The sequence below is a fragment of the Arvicanthis niloticus genome, chromosome 6 (genome assembly GCF_011762505.2).
Source record: "Arvicanthis niloticus isolate mArvNil1 chromosome 6, mArvNil1.pat.X, whole genome shotgun sequence".
NCBI lineage: Eukaryota > Metazoa > Chordata > Mammalia > Rodentia > Muridae > Arvicanthis > Arvicanthis niloticus.
Window position 1 is genome coordinate 73,439,247 of NC_047663.1, and position 14,844 is coordinate 73,454,090.

Consider the following 14,844-nt stretch of genomic DNA (forward strand, 5'->3'; position numbering starts at 1 on the left):
GGAAGTTGTAGACATCTATGCAACAATTATTTCACCTCAGACTCCTTGTGAGTTATACATTTTCCCAGGTTGGTGTTTATCATGTATCTAGTGACCATGAAATACTCTGAAATACGCAGTGATATTTGGTTTTTTGGGGGGTCTAGGTTACCTCTCTCAGTATAGTATTTTCTTTCAAGTTCTACCCATTTACGTACAAATTTTATGATTTTTCCTTGTAGCTGAGCAGAATTTTGTTGTACGCTTGTACCACAGTTTCATTACCCATTCAGCAGCTGAAGGGCTAGTTGATGTCTGTGTGGATGGGAGAAATCTCACAAGGTCCCACCTGTTGATGAAGAGATGCAGGCAGTAAGCAGAATCAAAGTTCTCTAGGGATGAGCACTGATACTTTATCCAATCTCAGCAACTGGCCTTTAACACAAACACATATGCGCAACACCACATCGACTCACCATGTTGTATTTATATATAAATATATAAATATGTATATAAATATGTATATATGTATGTGTGTCTATAACAATAATTTTAAAAGGGGAGCTCATGAATTTGGAAGATAGAGGAACAAGGGAGAAGTTGGCATGGGAGGGGGGGGGGAAATGATATAGATACAATGCTCATGTATGAAATTCTAAAAAAAAAAAAAACAAAATTTAAAAAATATACAGTGAGTGATGAATTTTGTATCTTTGATATTTTTAGTTTATAATTGCTAGGTTTTTGAGGGAGGTATGTGTGTGTGTGAGTGTGTGTGTGTGTGTGTGTGTGTGTGTACATGTGTAGGGTATGTTTGCCCAGGCATAGGCTGGAGGGGAGGTTACTGTTGGGATGTCTTCCAGGGTCCCTCCTCTATTTTTTGAGATAGTGTCTCTCACTAAACTTTACCAACTCAACATTTCAGCTAGATGCTTGGCCAGTGAGTCCCCGGGATACACCTGTCTCTGCCTCCTTCTTCTATCCCTCTGAGCACTAAGCTTACAGGCATAGACATGATCTGCTTTTAAATGGGTAGTGGGACCTGAACTCAGGTCCTCATGCTTGCATAGCAAACACTTTACTCACTGAGCCACTTCTCAGACCCAGGCATTAGGTTTCTGACACCTTAATCTTAGTTTAATGCGCTTGCTATTTAGAGGGTTTGAAATTCACTTGGAATTCCTGCACTCAACAGTTGGGTTTTGTTCCAAGCAGTACTGATAGTGCAAAAATGGATAAAAGGGCTGTTAAGGATTTTTCAAGCACAGCTCTTTCTCATTTCTGGCTAACATGTAGTCTGGGCCATTTTTATTGATCAATAAATTTTATTTCCAAATAAAAATGTAGTATTTCAAGAGTTTACTTTCGGTAAGCTACAACATTTGGAGAAATTATGGACCAGAAAGAAATTTCAAAGAATTGACCAATGTTTTATAGTAAAGGGGAAAAAATTTCAGGGTAACTGTTCAACTATACCAGCATTTGCTCCATGCTATTAAATTAATTGCCTTTAAAAGGGTGCTTGCAGTGAGTTCCACTCAGCTATTCACTTCTATACCAATGCCTTCTCAAGATATTGACTGATCTTAAGAAGCCTTCCCTGCATAGCAGGTGGAGAACTGAATTTTCGAAACTGTAGGTGACTTCAGCACGTCTTGCCAATAAAGATACTCTCATAATGTGTGTGTCATTAGTTTGTCACTGAGCCATAAGTAGGCCCAAATTCTTACACAAAAATTTCTCTTCGAAATCAACTGATCACTTTGCCTTTGGTTATTGGAAAGCCGCCCAGTCTATTCTGAAGCTCCAGAGGGTGTGCCTCTTCACTGAGTACTGTTTGCAAAATGAACCCTTGCATAAAAGAGGGCATCAAGCAGCTTTCTTAATAACCTGATACTCATTTAGTTAAGCTGAGTTCAATTGTTTTGGCTTGAGCCTGATGAATTCTTTTTCCGTCTTCCGACTAAAAACATTGCTTCATACTATTCCAAGAGGACTTCCCATTGAAAACAAGTTAAAGTACATTGCTATTCACTTAGCACTTTCATAGATGGATTTTGACTGTATTGTTTTTCTGTTGTGGTGTGTTGTGTGTGTGTGTGTGTCTGAGAGAGAGAGAGAGAGAGAGAGAGAGAGAGAGAGAGAGAGAGAGAGAGATATGCATAGACCACAGGAGGATGTTATTCAGTGTTCTTCCCTATCACTCTCCCTTACTCCATTGAAACAGTGTCTTAATTAGTAGCTTGATAGGTCTCAGTGGAACAACCTGAATCTGGCTGCCAGCAAGCCCCAGAGATCTCCCTACCCAACTCCAAGCACTAGGGTAAACAAGCATACTGGGAACCATAACTGACATTTTACATGGGCTGTAGGGATTTGAACTCAGGATCCCATGCTTCCAGAGGAAGAGCACTTACCCACTAATCCATCCCCCTAGACCCTCCCTAGTACTTTAGTGTACCTTCTAGTTTTTTTTTCTCAACCCCTTGATCATTCTACTCAGCCCATGTGGCACAGATGGCCCTTACCCTTCCAGTGTATCGTGTGAGACAAACATGGCCTGTTTGCCAACCCCATCTATGTGGTCAGAGACTTGTTTGGCAGTGATCATGTGGATCAAGGTGGACACCATAGAGTGATTTCTTTTGGAGGAAAGACCTTGGATTTTTCTCAGTGAGACTAAAGCAACTGGGAATGCCTCGCTGACCAGTGTAGAGAACAGAGATGACATTGGAGCCAAGAGAAGGCTAGGGGAAGAGAAGGCAAAGCCTTGATAGCGTCCTCATCACTTTTGTCATGCTTCAGGACTGCATGCAGACTTACAGTTGTTGATTTAGTACATTCCCCCGTTTTTTTTTTTCCTTTTGACTAATTTCAATGAATTCTTTCTGCTGCAATTGAGGGCAACTCAGGAACAGATGAGAAGTTGTCAGAGGAGGATGCTCTGAGGAATGAGTTCTACCATCCTTTGTGAAGGGAACCCTGGAGTATTAAACACTAGCTGCACTCATGTAGTTTGAGCACACTGGGTGCTATACTGAACACATCCACTCGGCATCATCTTACATAATACTCAATATATAAAAATTCAGAAAATAAAACTCTGAGCTTGTTTCCCCAGTGGGTTGCCATGTCTTTAATAACTTAAACATTTGTAAACCACTCAACATTAAGAACTTCTTGCATCTTGCATTCTCCTGGAGGAAGCTGTAGTACACAGCTTCATTAAGCACTGGATGCCACCACCACTAAGACAGACAAAAGCAGTAGAAACCCACAAATAAATATCCAGTTCTTTAGGATTTGTAGCAGCTGTTTCCTCTGAATGGTTTCTCTCTCCGTGTGGGAATTTCACATTGCTGCTGGTCCTTGGGGATGACGCTGTTTCTGAACCTGGGCCTTGCAACTGCAAACAACCATCTCTTTATAGAACTACTGTTCTGAGCTTAGTGCTGAAGTCTAATTCTCTGGCCAGCACTTGGTTCAACCTCACATGACTCACTGTGGATTTGATTCCACTGTTTGCCTTTCCTAAGGGTTAACCTGGAGGAAAGTCTCCAGTGTACTGTTTGGTAATAAATGAAGAGTAGCCGCATGGCTGGCTTATTGTTCCAACTAAACCTTGGGGCAGTTTCCTGTGTTTGAATAGACATCCCCAATTGAGACAGCAGAAAATAAATATCTAGGGACACAATTCAAATAAAAGAAAGGGTCTAGGTTTTACTCCACCAAAACAACAAAGAAACTTAAGTGATTTATGGCACTGTTGTAAATGCATCACTTGGATTACCTCAATAAATCAGTAACTGCTCCTATAAAGTAATCCAATTATTAATTTTAATTCACAATTGACAAAACCAAGGCCCAGAGAGTTTAAACAAGTTGGCTAGAACCTAGAGCTGGAACAGCTAGTTAGAGGAGATCAACAATTATGCTCAGAAGTGATTGAAGGCTGCTCACCTGAAAGCTGGGTGATAGAACCTTCCCAGACAGAATACACTATAGTAGAAAGAGCACACAGCAGGGGCATAGGGTGCCTTCCCCAGCATCAGCTCTGGCAATAACTGTCTTCGCAGCTCCAGATGAATCATCTCATCTCTCCAGGCCTGGGTTTCTCTACTGGACAGTTTCCAAGTTCTCTGCCTCTATAATTATTGCACCATGACCTCAGATGTAGGGGTGTGTCTCACCACATATGCCTGGATACACATACACAGGCTTGCATGCTTGTAGGAATGCCCACCGCACTTCCCAAGGCAAAAACTTAATTGCACTGAGAAGATTCACAATTTGATGTTAAACCCTGAACCCCAATGAGCTCTAGCATTTACAGTAGCCCACTCTAGAATATAGAAATAGTTTTAAAATCCGGCAAGAAAATGGGAAGAAGGAAGCAAACAAACAAAGAGGAAGGAAAGGAAGGAGGAAAGAGAGGGGGAGAAAAAATGTTGACGCATGCGATTTAAATGTTAATGCAAAACAAAACAACAAAACACACAGCAAAGTTTCCTCTTTTACCTGTTTTCTGAAACATTAACCCTCAAGCTTTGCTTTGGTTTATTAGATATAGGTAGCTTAGCTTGTCTTTCATGTGTGTTTTGAGATTTGTCTCCTTTTTTTAATGATAGGAAAGAGAAAATGTCAAAGGTATACCACAAAACCCAGCAGGAGGTACCCAGAACATCTTGAGAGAATGCTACCCAGAAAAAAAAGAAAATTGCAGCTGCACAGATGTAGGATGCATTCTGGTCCCAGGTTCTTTCCTTTTCCTGTCACCTTAACAGAGTTGTCACAACATGTAAAATGGTACAGCCAGTACCATGTTACCTGCACAGCTTTAGAGCAAAAAGTATCAGAAGTGTCTGGGGAAAATAATTGCATTATTTTTAGTTGCTGCAGAGATAGATGCAGCAGGAATCAGGTGGAGAGGACAACTTGGGAGAACGAAACTGGAAATGCTAAAAATACTGCTTCCCCAGCAACTGAAATTTTAAGTAAAACTTAGGAAGGGCCAGAGAAGAAGATGGAGTTAGAATTTATACCTCTTAGCTGCAGTCGGTTTGTTATTAAGATCTGGAAGAGGGAGCACAGGGGGCTTACCCAGGCAGTGGGGGATTCCATGTGGAGCAGGCAAGGTACAGAGAGACAATGTTGAACTAGAAATGGGGGTGGGGGAAGGATGACATGACTACTGCATTTAGTACCCAGAGCAAAGCCTATGTGGAGAATGGCTGGGAAATCCAAGTCTTTCTAGAAGCAGCCTTCTTTCTGTGAGTGCGAGCCCAGCAGACAGACGCCATGAGCGCTGTTGCAAGAAAGCAAGGCTGTGTTTGACACACGTGTTTCCCATTGATATCTGGAGACAGCCCAGTAGCTGGGAGTCAGCTTGACAAAAGCGGATCGAAGTAGAGGCAGAGTAGGGTTTCAAAGCAGGCAGTGAGAGAGCGGGAATGCTGTTCAGGAAATTCTTCAGGCATGGGCAGGGACTTGGCTGCGGTTGTGCGGCTGGAAAATCTGACTGGGGCAGCTCCTGAGCGCAGGCAGGGCCTGCTCACATGGGCGGGCTGAGTGGCCGCCTCCATCAGAGCCTCTCAGCTTTCCCCAGGACCACGGGGGACTCTCATCCGCCACTCTGTGAAACAGACAAGGAGAGGTAGGGGAATGAGCAGCTCTCTCTCGCCTTACCAGCCTAGCCTCCTGAGCCCTGTCTGCTGTTTATTCACAAACATTGAGGGTAGGGGAGTTGGGGGGGGGGGGGGGAGGGATGCCGTGTGTATGTGTGAATTAACACATTTCAGCCCCATCATCTGGGCAGAGGGACTGGGTGCTTCTTGGCTTTGTTTGCCCTCAAAGGGCTCTTAAGATCCGAGTTTCAACAGAGCACAGGCACTTTTGAAAGTTAGCACTGCACAGCTAACAGCACTGGGGAGGGAAAAGTGTATGGATTCCTGTGTTGTCACCCTGTTCCAGCGGTCTGGAAGTTTCCCTTTCTGCTTCACGGGACAACTTGATTGACTGCAAAGATAATCTCCCATGAAGATGTTCCCACTTTTAATGCTTCAAGAATTTTTAAAAGGAGGGTGTTCCAAGCAGGAAACCCTTCTCTGGTTTTGGAGGGAATCAGAGTTTGAAGTTTTTATTTTGGAATACATTTTCTTTTTTTGGTAGGAACAGATGTGGTGTGTGTGTGTGGGGCGGGGGGGTAGGTTCCTGGTGTTTAATATTCAAATGTGGCTTTGACTTTCTTATGTGAGATTTGAATAGCAGTAATATATTTGCGTAGAAATATGCTGGATTGTTGTTCTGCTTTGGTAAGCAATCCCCCTTTTACTTGGTGGAAGAAATAACCTGTAGTTTAATAAACGCTTCTGTATTTTCAAACAGATAATAGAGCGATACCATAAAGCAGTCATTTATTTTTGAAAACTCATTGTTAAGAATAGAGACAAATAGTGTGACTGTTTTATCAACTACTCCATTTTATGCTCACCTAACTAAAAGCAGTGCATTGAAAATATTGACTAAGTTTTAGCAGAGGAGAATCTTACCTTTTCTTCTTCAATTTTAGTTCTTTCTTATTGTATTGTATTATATTGTATTGTAGTATATATAATACCCTTCCGAGGACTACTATATTACTCTTTTCTGTGTATGTATTTAGGAGACAAGCCACACAGTGCCACTGTCTTTAAGAGCTTGGCTCAGCTCAGACAAGTTTGGACTAAAGCTCACCCACCCTATCAGTCAGTCCATGGCAAGTCCAGAGGGGACTTGGGCAAGAGCCTGCCTAGGGAAAACAGAGCAAAGGGTGGAGTCCTTGATTACTGGGTCATTACCATAGAGCCACTAGACCTTATGGGTGCTTCTGTTAGAAAATGGGGTGAGTTTAAGTCAGAGCCCTGAACCTCTCTAACAAGCCATTGTTCATTGTCTGTCCTGAATGGTGAGGGGGATGAATAGAGGGTGGATGTTGGGACGTCTCACTTTCTCCAGTCCTGGACCTAAGAGGAGTAGGCAGAAGTCCATGCTGTTGATAGAATTTTTAGATTAGCAGCTGGTACTTACTTTCCTCATAGTTTTGTTTTTGGAGGATGAAATCGGTGTATGACTGACAGCTGGCTTTCTCAGTCTTGAGCGATGGCTCGCACATGTTTTCCTTACTAACTTCATCTTTGTGTCAGGAGGAGTAGAGTTGGGTAGGGTGGGGCAGGGTGGGGCAGCTTAAAGAATTTGAGGACTCCCTACAGGCAGTTAGAAGTCAAGATGGACCATGGCTCTCTTTTCTGGTGCCTGGGCAGATTAGTAACTAAGCTGAACCACGGCCAAGCACCCATTGCCAGTAACAGAGACGGAGAGTGATCTGGAATGTCATCCCCCTCTAAATTTAGTACGTGTCAAGCTTTCTGCAGAAAGAGGCGTGACATAGCAACTCTGGGTTGCAAGATTGTGCGGAGCAGTGCCCAAACTGGGAAGAAACTCTCTAGTTTCTCTTTTCAAAAGACGGCATCTCAAGTTCTCTTGTGATTTGAAAGGAAGGGTGGGGGAAGAAGAGGGCAGAGAAAAAGAAACCTGGTACTGTGGTGGATCCAGTAAGGACAGAGCTCAGCAAATGAACATGGGCACAGAGAGATCTCTGCCCAGGAAATTAGCACTCTTAAGAGAATCCACCAGACACTGCTTTGCTGGCCTTCACATGAAGGCAACTCACAGCCTCAGTGCACAAGGCTGTTTTACCTTCCTCACAAGGAGAAACATTATGGTCAGTCTGCCCTGCAGTGCCTTCTGGAAGTAATCAGAAAGCACATTTTGTAAGAATAGCATTACCCAGAGGGCTCAGATTTCCGAAGCAGGAGAGAACAGGCTCTTGGGGCCTTATTTTAGACTGTATTCCTTGCAGAGCTATTCCTGCAGGAACACTGAGTGAAGGGACCAGGTGGACATGAGCAAGTCACCACTGGAACAAAGCTATTCCAGGCTCTTCTAAACCTACTTCATTAAACAAAGTTTTGAAAAAGAAGATCATGTTATGTATGCTTTTTTAGAGCAAAACAAATGAATGTTCTTATGGGTTTTTTTTTCTCCAGAGATATAGGACTGATAGAAGATTATGATAGATACAGAGATATAAATGGTAGCTAGAAGAAAGGTGACAGAGACAAAGAAGTGGTGTGGAGAGAAAGGGAATAGAAAATAGATGAGGAGAGAGAGAGAGAGAGAGAGAGAGAGAGAGAGACAGAGACAGAGACAGAGACAGACAGACAGACAGAAGTAATAGGTATATGGATTGGTCCAGAAAGATACATTGATGGGGAAAGGAGATAAGTGATTGATAGACTAAATTCATGATAGATGATAAAATAAATAAAAGATGAATAAATAGACTGGGAAAAAAGAATACATAGGAAGATAACAGACAGACAAGAGGGAGGGCAGAGATGATAGATAAATAGATTGGTAGCTAGATTCTGAGACAGAGATTTGGAGAGAGATGTTAAGTAGATGGCGGAAATGATAGATAATAGATATGTAGAAGGTATAGTTAAGGAGATACATAGTTAGAATTGATAGACAATTTATGGCAGATCCAATGATGGACAGATAGGTGATGGATGACAGACAGACAGCTGATAGATTTATTATACAAATTGTCTAATAACACTATGAAAGCCCAGAACTGCCATGACATTAGTCAAACTGCTGTTGAAGCCTGAGAAAATGGGGTGGTATCACTCAAACGGGGAGTCCATGGGCAAGTATAACTCACAGACTGAGACCTAGAGGTTTGTGAAACAGGAGAGGGAGTTCCAAGGGGAGCTTTCGTAACCTAAGCTTGGGAACCCAAGGGCCCACATCCAGGGAATTATATGTTTGCCAACCGAAGACATTCCAGAGAAATGCTGTTCCTGACAAGTCTGGCTTTATAGAACCTGCAGGCAACTGGAAAGGAATGGCTTTGGAAAACTCTCTTCTGATAGAGCCCGGATGCATTATTTTCTTCTGTATGTTGGGATTTTGCAAGAGATTTCATTGGAAAATGAAGTTTGAGAGCTTTGTCAGTGAAGACCACATTCAGCCATCAGGCCTTCGAACCCTGCTTGTAGTAATCTAAAGGGATTGTTCTCACACATACAGTTGTAGGTCAGACTTATGTACCCAGGGAGCACTGGGGCAGGGAGCACTGCTTCCCCTACTTCCACATAGACTTTATATTCTTTTTTTATTTCTATGTATTGTCCACAAGCCAGGAAAGTAATAACAGAGGATAAAAGGAGTCCTCCAGACTCCGTTAATCAGAAAGGAATAACCTCATTATAGTCTCACCATGATGCCTCAAAGCACATGGGCAGAACTGGGTTCAAAGCTCACTGGTCAGGCACTGGCCCCATGGAGTAATGCTGCAAGGACTGTCTTTGGCTAGTCTTTTACTCTCTGAGACTACACTGGAAGTCATCAGTTGAGGTAAAGGTTTTTTGACTAGTGATATGAAACAGAGTATTGTTAGCACCTGAAACTAGGGAGAGAGGCTGTGACATGGGTCATAGATAGTATTGAGCACAGTTCTTGAAATTAGGAAAAGAAGAAGAACCAAATACATTTGAACTAATAATTTCTTTTGTTAAAAAGACAGAAGCTCTAAGACCAGAGAGAGAATCACTTGCTTAAGAAGCACAGGCAATCTCGCACAGAGGCAGCGCTTCTGGGATCCTGACACCAAGTCTGGGTCATGAGTGTGATTTAAGTGTTCTTGCTCAGTCATGATGCCTAAATACACTTTAGAGGCCAAATTAGACAGCAAAACATTGTATTGGGGACTAAGTAAGAAAAGAAGCCTCAGAATCCACCAATGCCCATAGTTGTCAAAACCCACCAAATCTGAAGTGAAAGCTGGAGAATTCTCAGTTCTAAAGATATCTCACCCTCAGGTTTTGTCTGATCCAAGTCAAGCTACTGGTCAAGAACAGACTTGTGAAATACCATTTTGACTTTTGCCTACTGCAGAAATCCTACTATAATACTGGTAGCAAATGCCAGAAAGGTGTGACACAACATCTTGAGTGGCAGCTTCACTTGTTCTACTGTGAGGCAGTTTGGGGGCTGTTTCTTCTCTCAAGCATACTCAAATCGAGCCCAATACGTATCTCTGCATGATGGAGCCTATTGTCTTCCTCTCCGCCTCTGAAGCCACATATGATGGCAATAGTGGTAATTGACATAGAAGTGGGCTTTGAAAGTAGAATAAACAGTGGTGGTAGAAATCTCTAGAAGGTCTTGGCTCCACTCTTTTCTGGATCTCGGGATTAAAGGGCTTCTCTCTCAAAAGAGAAGGCTTTGAAGGTTCTTTGCAGCTTCTCAAAACCTATAATTTCTGCAATCCCAAGGGGGGTACTCCCCTTTCAAAAATATCTCTTCATCCTCTTTCATGAGTCTGGACATCTTGAAATATTTTATTCATCTCCCCATCCATCTTACCCATGATATTGTCTTTATCCTCCCCTGTAATACACGAATTAACCTCTGTTTGACAAAAGAAAATATATATTTTTTGTGAACTTTAATCCAGTCACCTAAGCAAGAAAGAGAGTGGATGCCAGGGAGAAGGGAGCATAGCAAGTAAATAAGAGAAGATGAAATAACCATGTCATAGTAAAAGAGCATTAAAGCTGAGAATTGGGTTCAGGCTCCATTAGGATCCCAACTCTGTGACCTTAACCAGCTTTCACTATCAGCTCTGGCCCCAAATCCTAGTCTTTAAATGGACTAAGATAATGTCTGCCCTATGTGTTGTGAATACACATAAAGTGAAGCTCTCTGCAGAGTAGACATTCACAGATTGAGGCATATGTGTGGTTAGCATTAACTATTGTGGCATCAGGTAAATTGAGAAGGAACTGAGTAACCAGATCATGATAAAGACAATCAGGCTAAGAGAGAAGGCTGTGCGCTGAGTTGTTCAGCTTCCTTTCTGTGTGCATTTCCTCTGCCTAGCTCTGCAGGTTCTGCTGTCCCTGTTACTTCACCTTTGCTGCCACTTGGAAAGGTGACTGTCTTCATTATTGCTTCAGATTCCTGTTGCCAAATGTGAGCCACCTCCTCGGGAAAAAAAAAAAAAAAAAAAAAAAAAACTTGTAAGGTCTGGCCCCTGACCTGACTCTCAGCTGGGCCTGCAGCACTCACAGAGGACCATGTCACCATGGTTCACTTCATGTATAAATCCTGAGAGATTGGTTTGGTAGCAGCTCTTTGCTGATGGTTGTACTGATGCTGAAGGTGTGTAGGTGGCTGTGGATACAGCTGCTTTATTCTTCTCATTTTAACCACTAAAGCAATGGTGCCCATTAAAGCAAGCACAATTCCCTGATAAAGACAATACCACCAGGGATCAGAGAGAGAAAATCTCTCTGTACAAAACACATTTCCGATTCCTCCGATAGGATCAGACTCACTTGTGAATGCCCTGTCTCCCACAGGATGTGTTTTGAATGCCTGGAGGCCCTGCCACTACTTGCCAAGGTTGAAGTGGTCAGCCACTAATTCTGCTTTCACTGAGCTCCGAGTTAATAAGTAGCAGGGTGTGCTACATTCTTCAAGCACATCCTTAGACGGTGCCCCACTGTAATAACTCTGACTGGGGTTGTGGATTGGGTATGCTATAGTTCGTGAAAGAAGACTGCTGAAAGACAGTTATCTGGGTGCAGAGCTGAGGTGTTCTTCGATTCCAGTGTGGCCATGTGGCTGTCTTCTCCCTTCTCCTTTGCTAAGATCTTCCTGGCTCTTCCCCTTTATTGCTTTATTCAGTGCCACCATTACATTTCTACTGGGTTTTCTCTCCTGTTGAGTACCTGTTTATCACAGTCACAATCTGCTTTGCTCTAGCAGGCAAAGCAAAAGGAAGGGGGTGAGTCTGGACAGTGTAACTTTTGACAGTGCCATGATACACATTGGTTCTGACATGGACTGTATACTTTAGAAAGGACAGTGTCCTCACTATATGAGAACGCTGTCCATGATATACTACATACTGAGGATCCAAATAGAAGACCTCTGACCAACAATCCATGTGCTATCCTATGAATTCATTTTTGCTCACAAAGTGATTTTGCTTTGTTTTGCTTTGTTGAGACTGGATCCTAACTCTGTTCGTAAACCAGGTTTGTCTTAAACTCCTAATGCCTGCATAGGCTCTCAAGTGCTGGGGTCATGGATGTGCATAGCCATGTTCAGATTATGTTTTTCTTCCTTTTTCAATTCATTGCTTAGCTACATCCTAATATAACATATAAAAATCTGAACGTCTAGGTGACCCATTAAACAAAAGATATGCATCTGTGGTCTCTGTGTCCACGGCACCATGGCAGATGGGTTCTGGGCAGCTCTTCTTCCTTCAAGTGGCCCATTCCTCTTTCACCCATTTGTGCTGCCATTGAGCAGGCATTTATATGGCTCGATTCTGTTTGCCTCAGGAGAGTCTCTCAGTAGAACTCTAGAAGACAGTGCGTCAAAGGACTCTTTCTCACTTCTCCTGAAGTAGGATTTATTGGATGGAATCATGAAATTGTGGCATAATTCTCCACAAGAACATCATTGAGATGGGTTGAGTATCTTATTGATGAGAAATGTACAAGCTACTATGGTGGCTAGAAGCAGAAAGCTCACAGTGAGATGTTCCAGCAATCACATGCATATGGAAGGAATCACATGAATCACTGTGTCTAGGGGTAGGGATTGTTTAAGAAAGGGCATGAAGGACTGGAGAGGTGGCTCAGTAGTTAAGATTATATACTTTTTTTGTTTTTTTTGGCAGAGGATCAAACATTGTTTGCCAACCCTCATGTTGAGTGGCTCATAACCACCTGTAAATCCAGCTCCAAATGACCCAGCACCCTCTTCAGGCTTCTGTGTGGTATCTGTACTCACATGTACATAGCCCAACATAGTACATGGAAACGCATATAATTTAAAGAAAATCAATCTTTTAAAATGAAAGGGCATGAGAGGAATTTTGAGAGTGATAAATACATGTCCTGTTTTATTTACAAATAAGCACAGAGGTCTGAAATTCATTGAGTTCTCTAGTTACTATCTGCATATAGTCATTGCGTGCAACTTGTATCTAATAGATATAAATCTATTTGTATATATACTCCTCCAGCTCATAGCCTGGACAAAGAGTGCTTCACAAAAGACATAACATTTTTAAAGCTTTTATTTATTTTATGTGTATATGAATGTCTGTATACCACCTTTAATGCAGATATATACAGAGACCAGAGGAAGATATCACATCCACCAGGACTGGAGTTATCGGTGACTGTGAATTTCCTGGTATGGGATTATGTTGGGAATAGAGCCTGGGCCGTCTGTTAGAGCAGCAAGCAGCAGGTGCTCTTGGCCACTGAGACATTTCTACTGCTCTATCTTATAACTTTATCGTCACGTTTGTACCTATAAAGTTCAAATTTTTGTATAAAATAAAATGATAGAAAATGAGATAAACATCTCCTTTTAGACTACAGATTTCATTTCCAGCATCCAGGATCGCAGGTAATAGTTGAAGATCTATGCCAACCAATTGTCCAGGGAGACTTCACTGAATCAATGGTAATTTTATGGAACCACCAAATCACTATAGAAGGATGCATCCATTTCCTGGAGCTGTTTTTCATGATGCTATAAAAATTTATGGGTTTGAGAGGGTTTGCTTCCCATGAGAAAAATACCTATTCTTAGAGTAACACATACCTTGACTGAATTAGATATGGCACTTAATCAAATATTATTTTTGACAAACTTAATAATATTTATGTTGAAAAATTCTGACAAAAAATGATTTTAAATTAAATTTTTAATTAGCAATCATACTAGTCTATGTGGGTAGTTGCCTACATCTGAGAGCATTTTAACAACAAAATGAGGACAGGTTTTTCAGCCAGGGATTGCTTACAGTTTTAACAAACTGAGTGACTTGGGGAAAATTACTAAATCTCCCAGTTTCTCAGTTGTCTTGCCTATCTAACTCAGATACTAATAATCATATGCTGTAATGGTTAAATCAGTTCAGCAAAAACATTTAAAGCCAGGTGTGGTGATGTGAGACAAGAGGATTGCTGTGAATTTGAATTCAGTCTGGGCTACAGTCAAAGACACCAAGAGATACCAACAGAGCATGGCCCTCTAAGTCAACTAAGCAGGGCTTACAAAAACTGAAATGGCAATCACAAAGCCTGTGTGGGTCTGTGCTAGGTCCTCTGCAAATATGTAATGGTTGTTGGCTTGATGTTTTTCTTTGGGGGGTGGTGGGGAGGCTTGATGTTTTAGGGAAATGTCTGCCAGTGGGAGACAGAGTTATCTCTAACTCTTTTGCCTGTTCTTGGAACCCCATCCTACTGCCTCATGTAACCTTGGTGTGAGGGTTTGTACCTGGTCTTACTGTATGTTGTGCTGTGCTTGGTTGATATCCCCAGAGGCATGCTCTTTTCTGGAGGAGAGGCCAGGGGTTGGGGAAAGGAGAAGAAGGGAGATTTGGAGGAGTAGAGAGAGGGGAAGCTGCAGTTGGATGCATTGTATAAAAGAAAAATAAATAAAAATTCAAAAACTAAAACTAAGTAAATAGTTAAGAAGGAATTATACTATATGAAAGCAATTTATTCATATTTTATATAAAAAAGCTGGAAGTTTTCTCATGGTGCAGTTCTGAAAGTGTGTATGCCATGCTTAAGGACAGGAAAATGAAAAAAGAGTTCATATGGGAAAGACTGAGGCCTGGAATTTCTGGGAAACTTACATTTTCTCTATTTCACAGACTTTTATTACCAAATACTCTGCGACCTTAAGTACCTGGAACTACTGAAACCTACTTTTCTCATC

General features: G+C 41.9%; 1 protein-coding gene across 2 annotated transcripts in view; it reads left to right on the forward strand.

Moving 5' to 3' along the window:
- Positions 1–14,844, forward strand: part of Sgcd (sarcoglycan delta) — a 539,196-nt gene that overhangs the window by 153,000 nt on the left and 371,352 nt on the right. The window contains exon 1 of one of the 2 annotated variants that reach the window (XM_034505672.2): positions 5,358–5,632. The exons of the other annotated variant lie outside the window; for it this stretch is intronic. The gene's annotated coding sequence lies outside the window, so the exon portion shown is untranslated. Of the gene's footprint in view, positions 1–5,357; positions 5,633–14,844 lie in introns of those variants that run through there. 2 annotated transcript variants of the gene reach the window in all.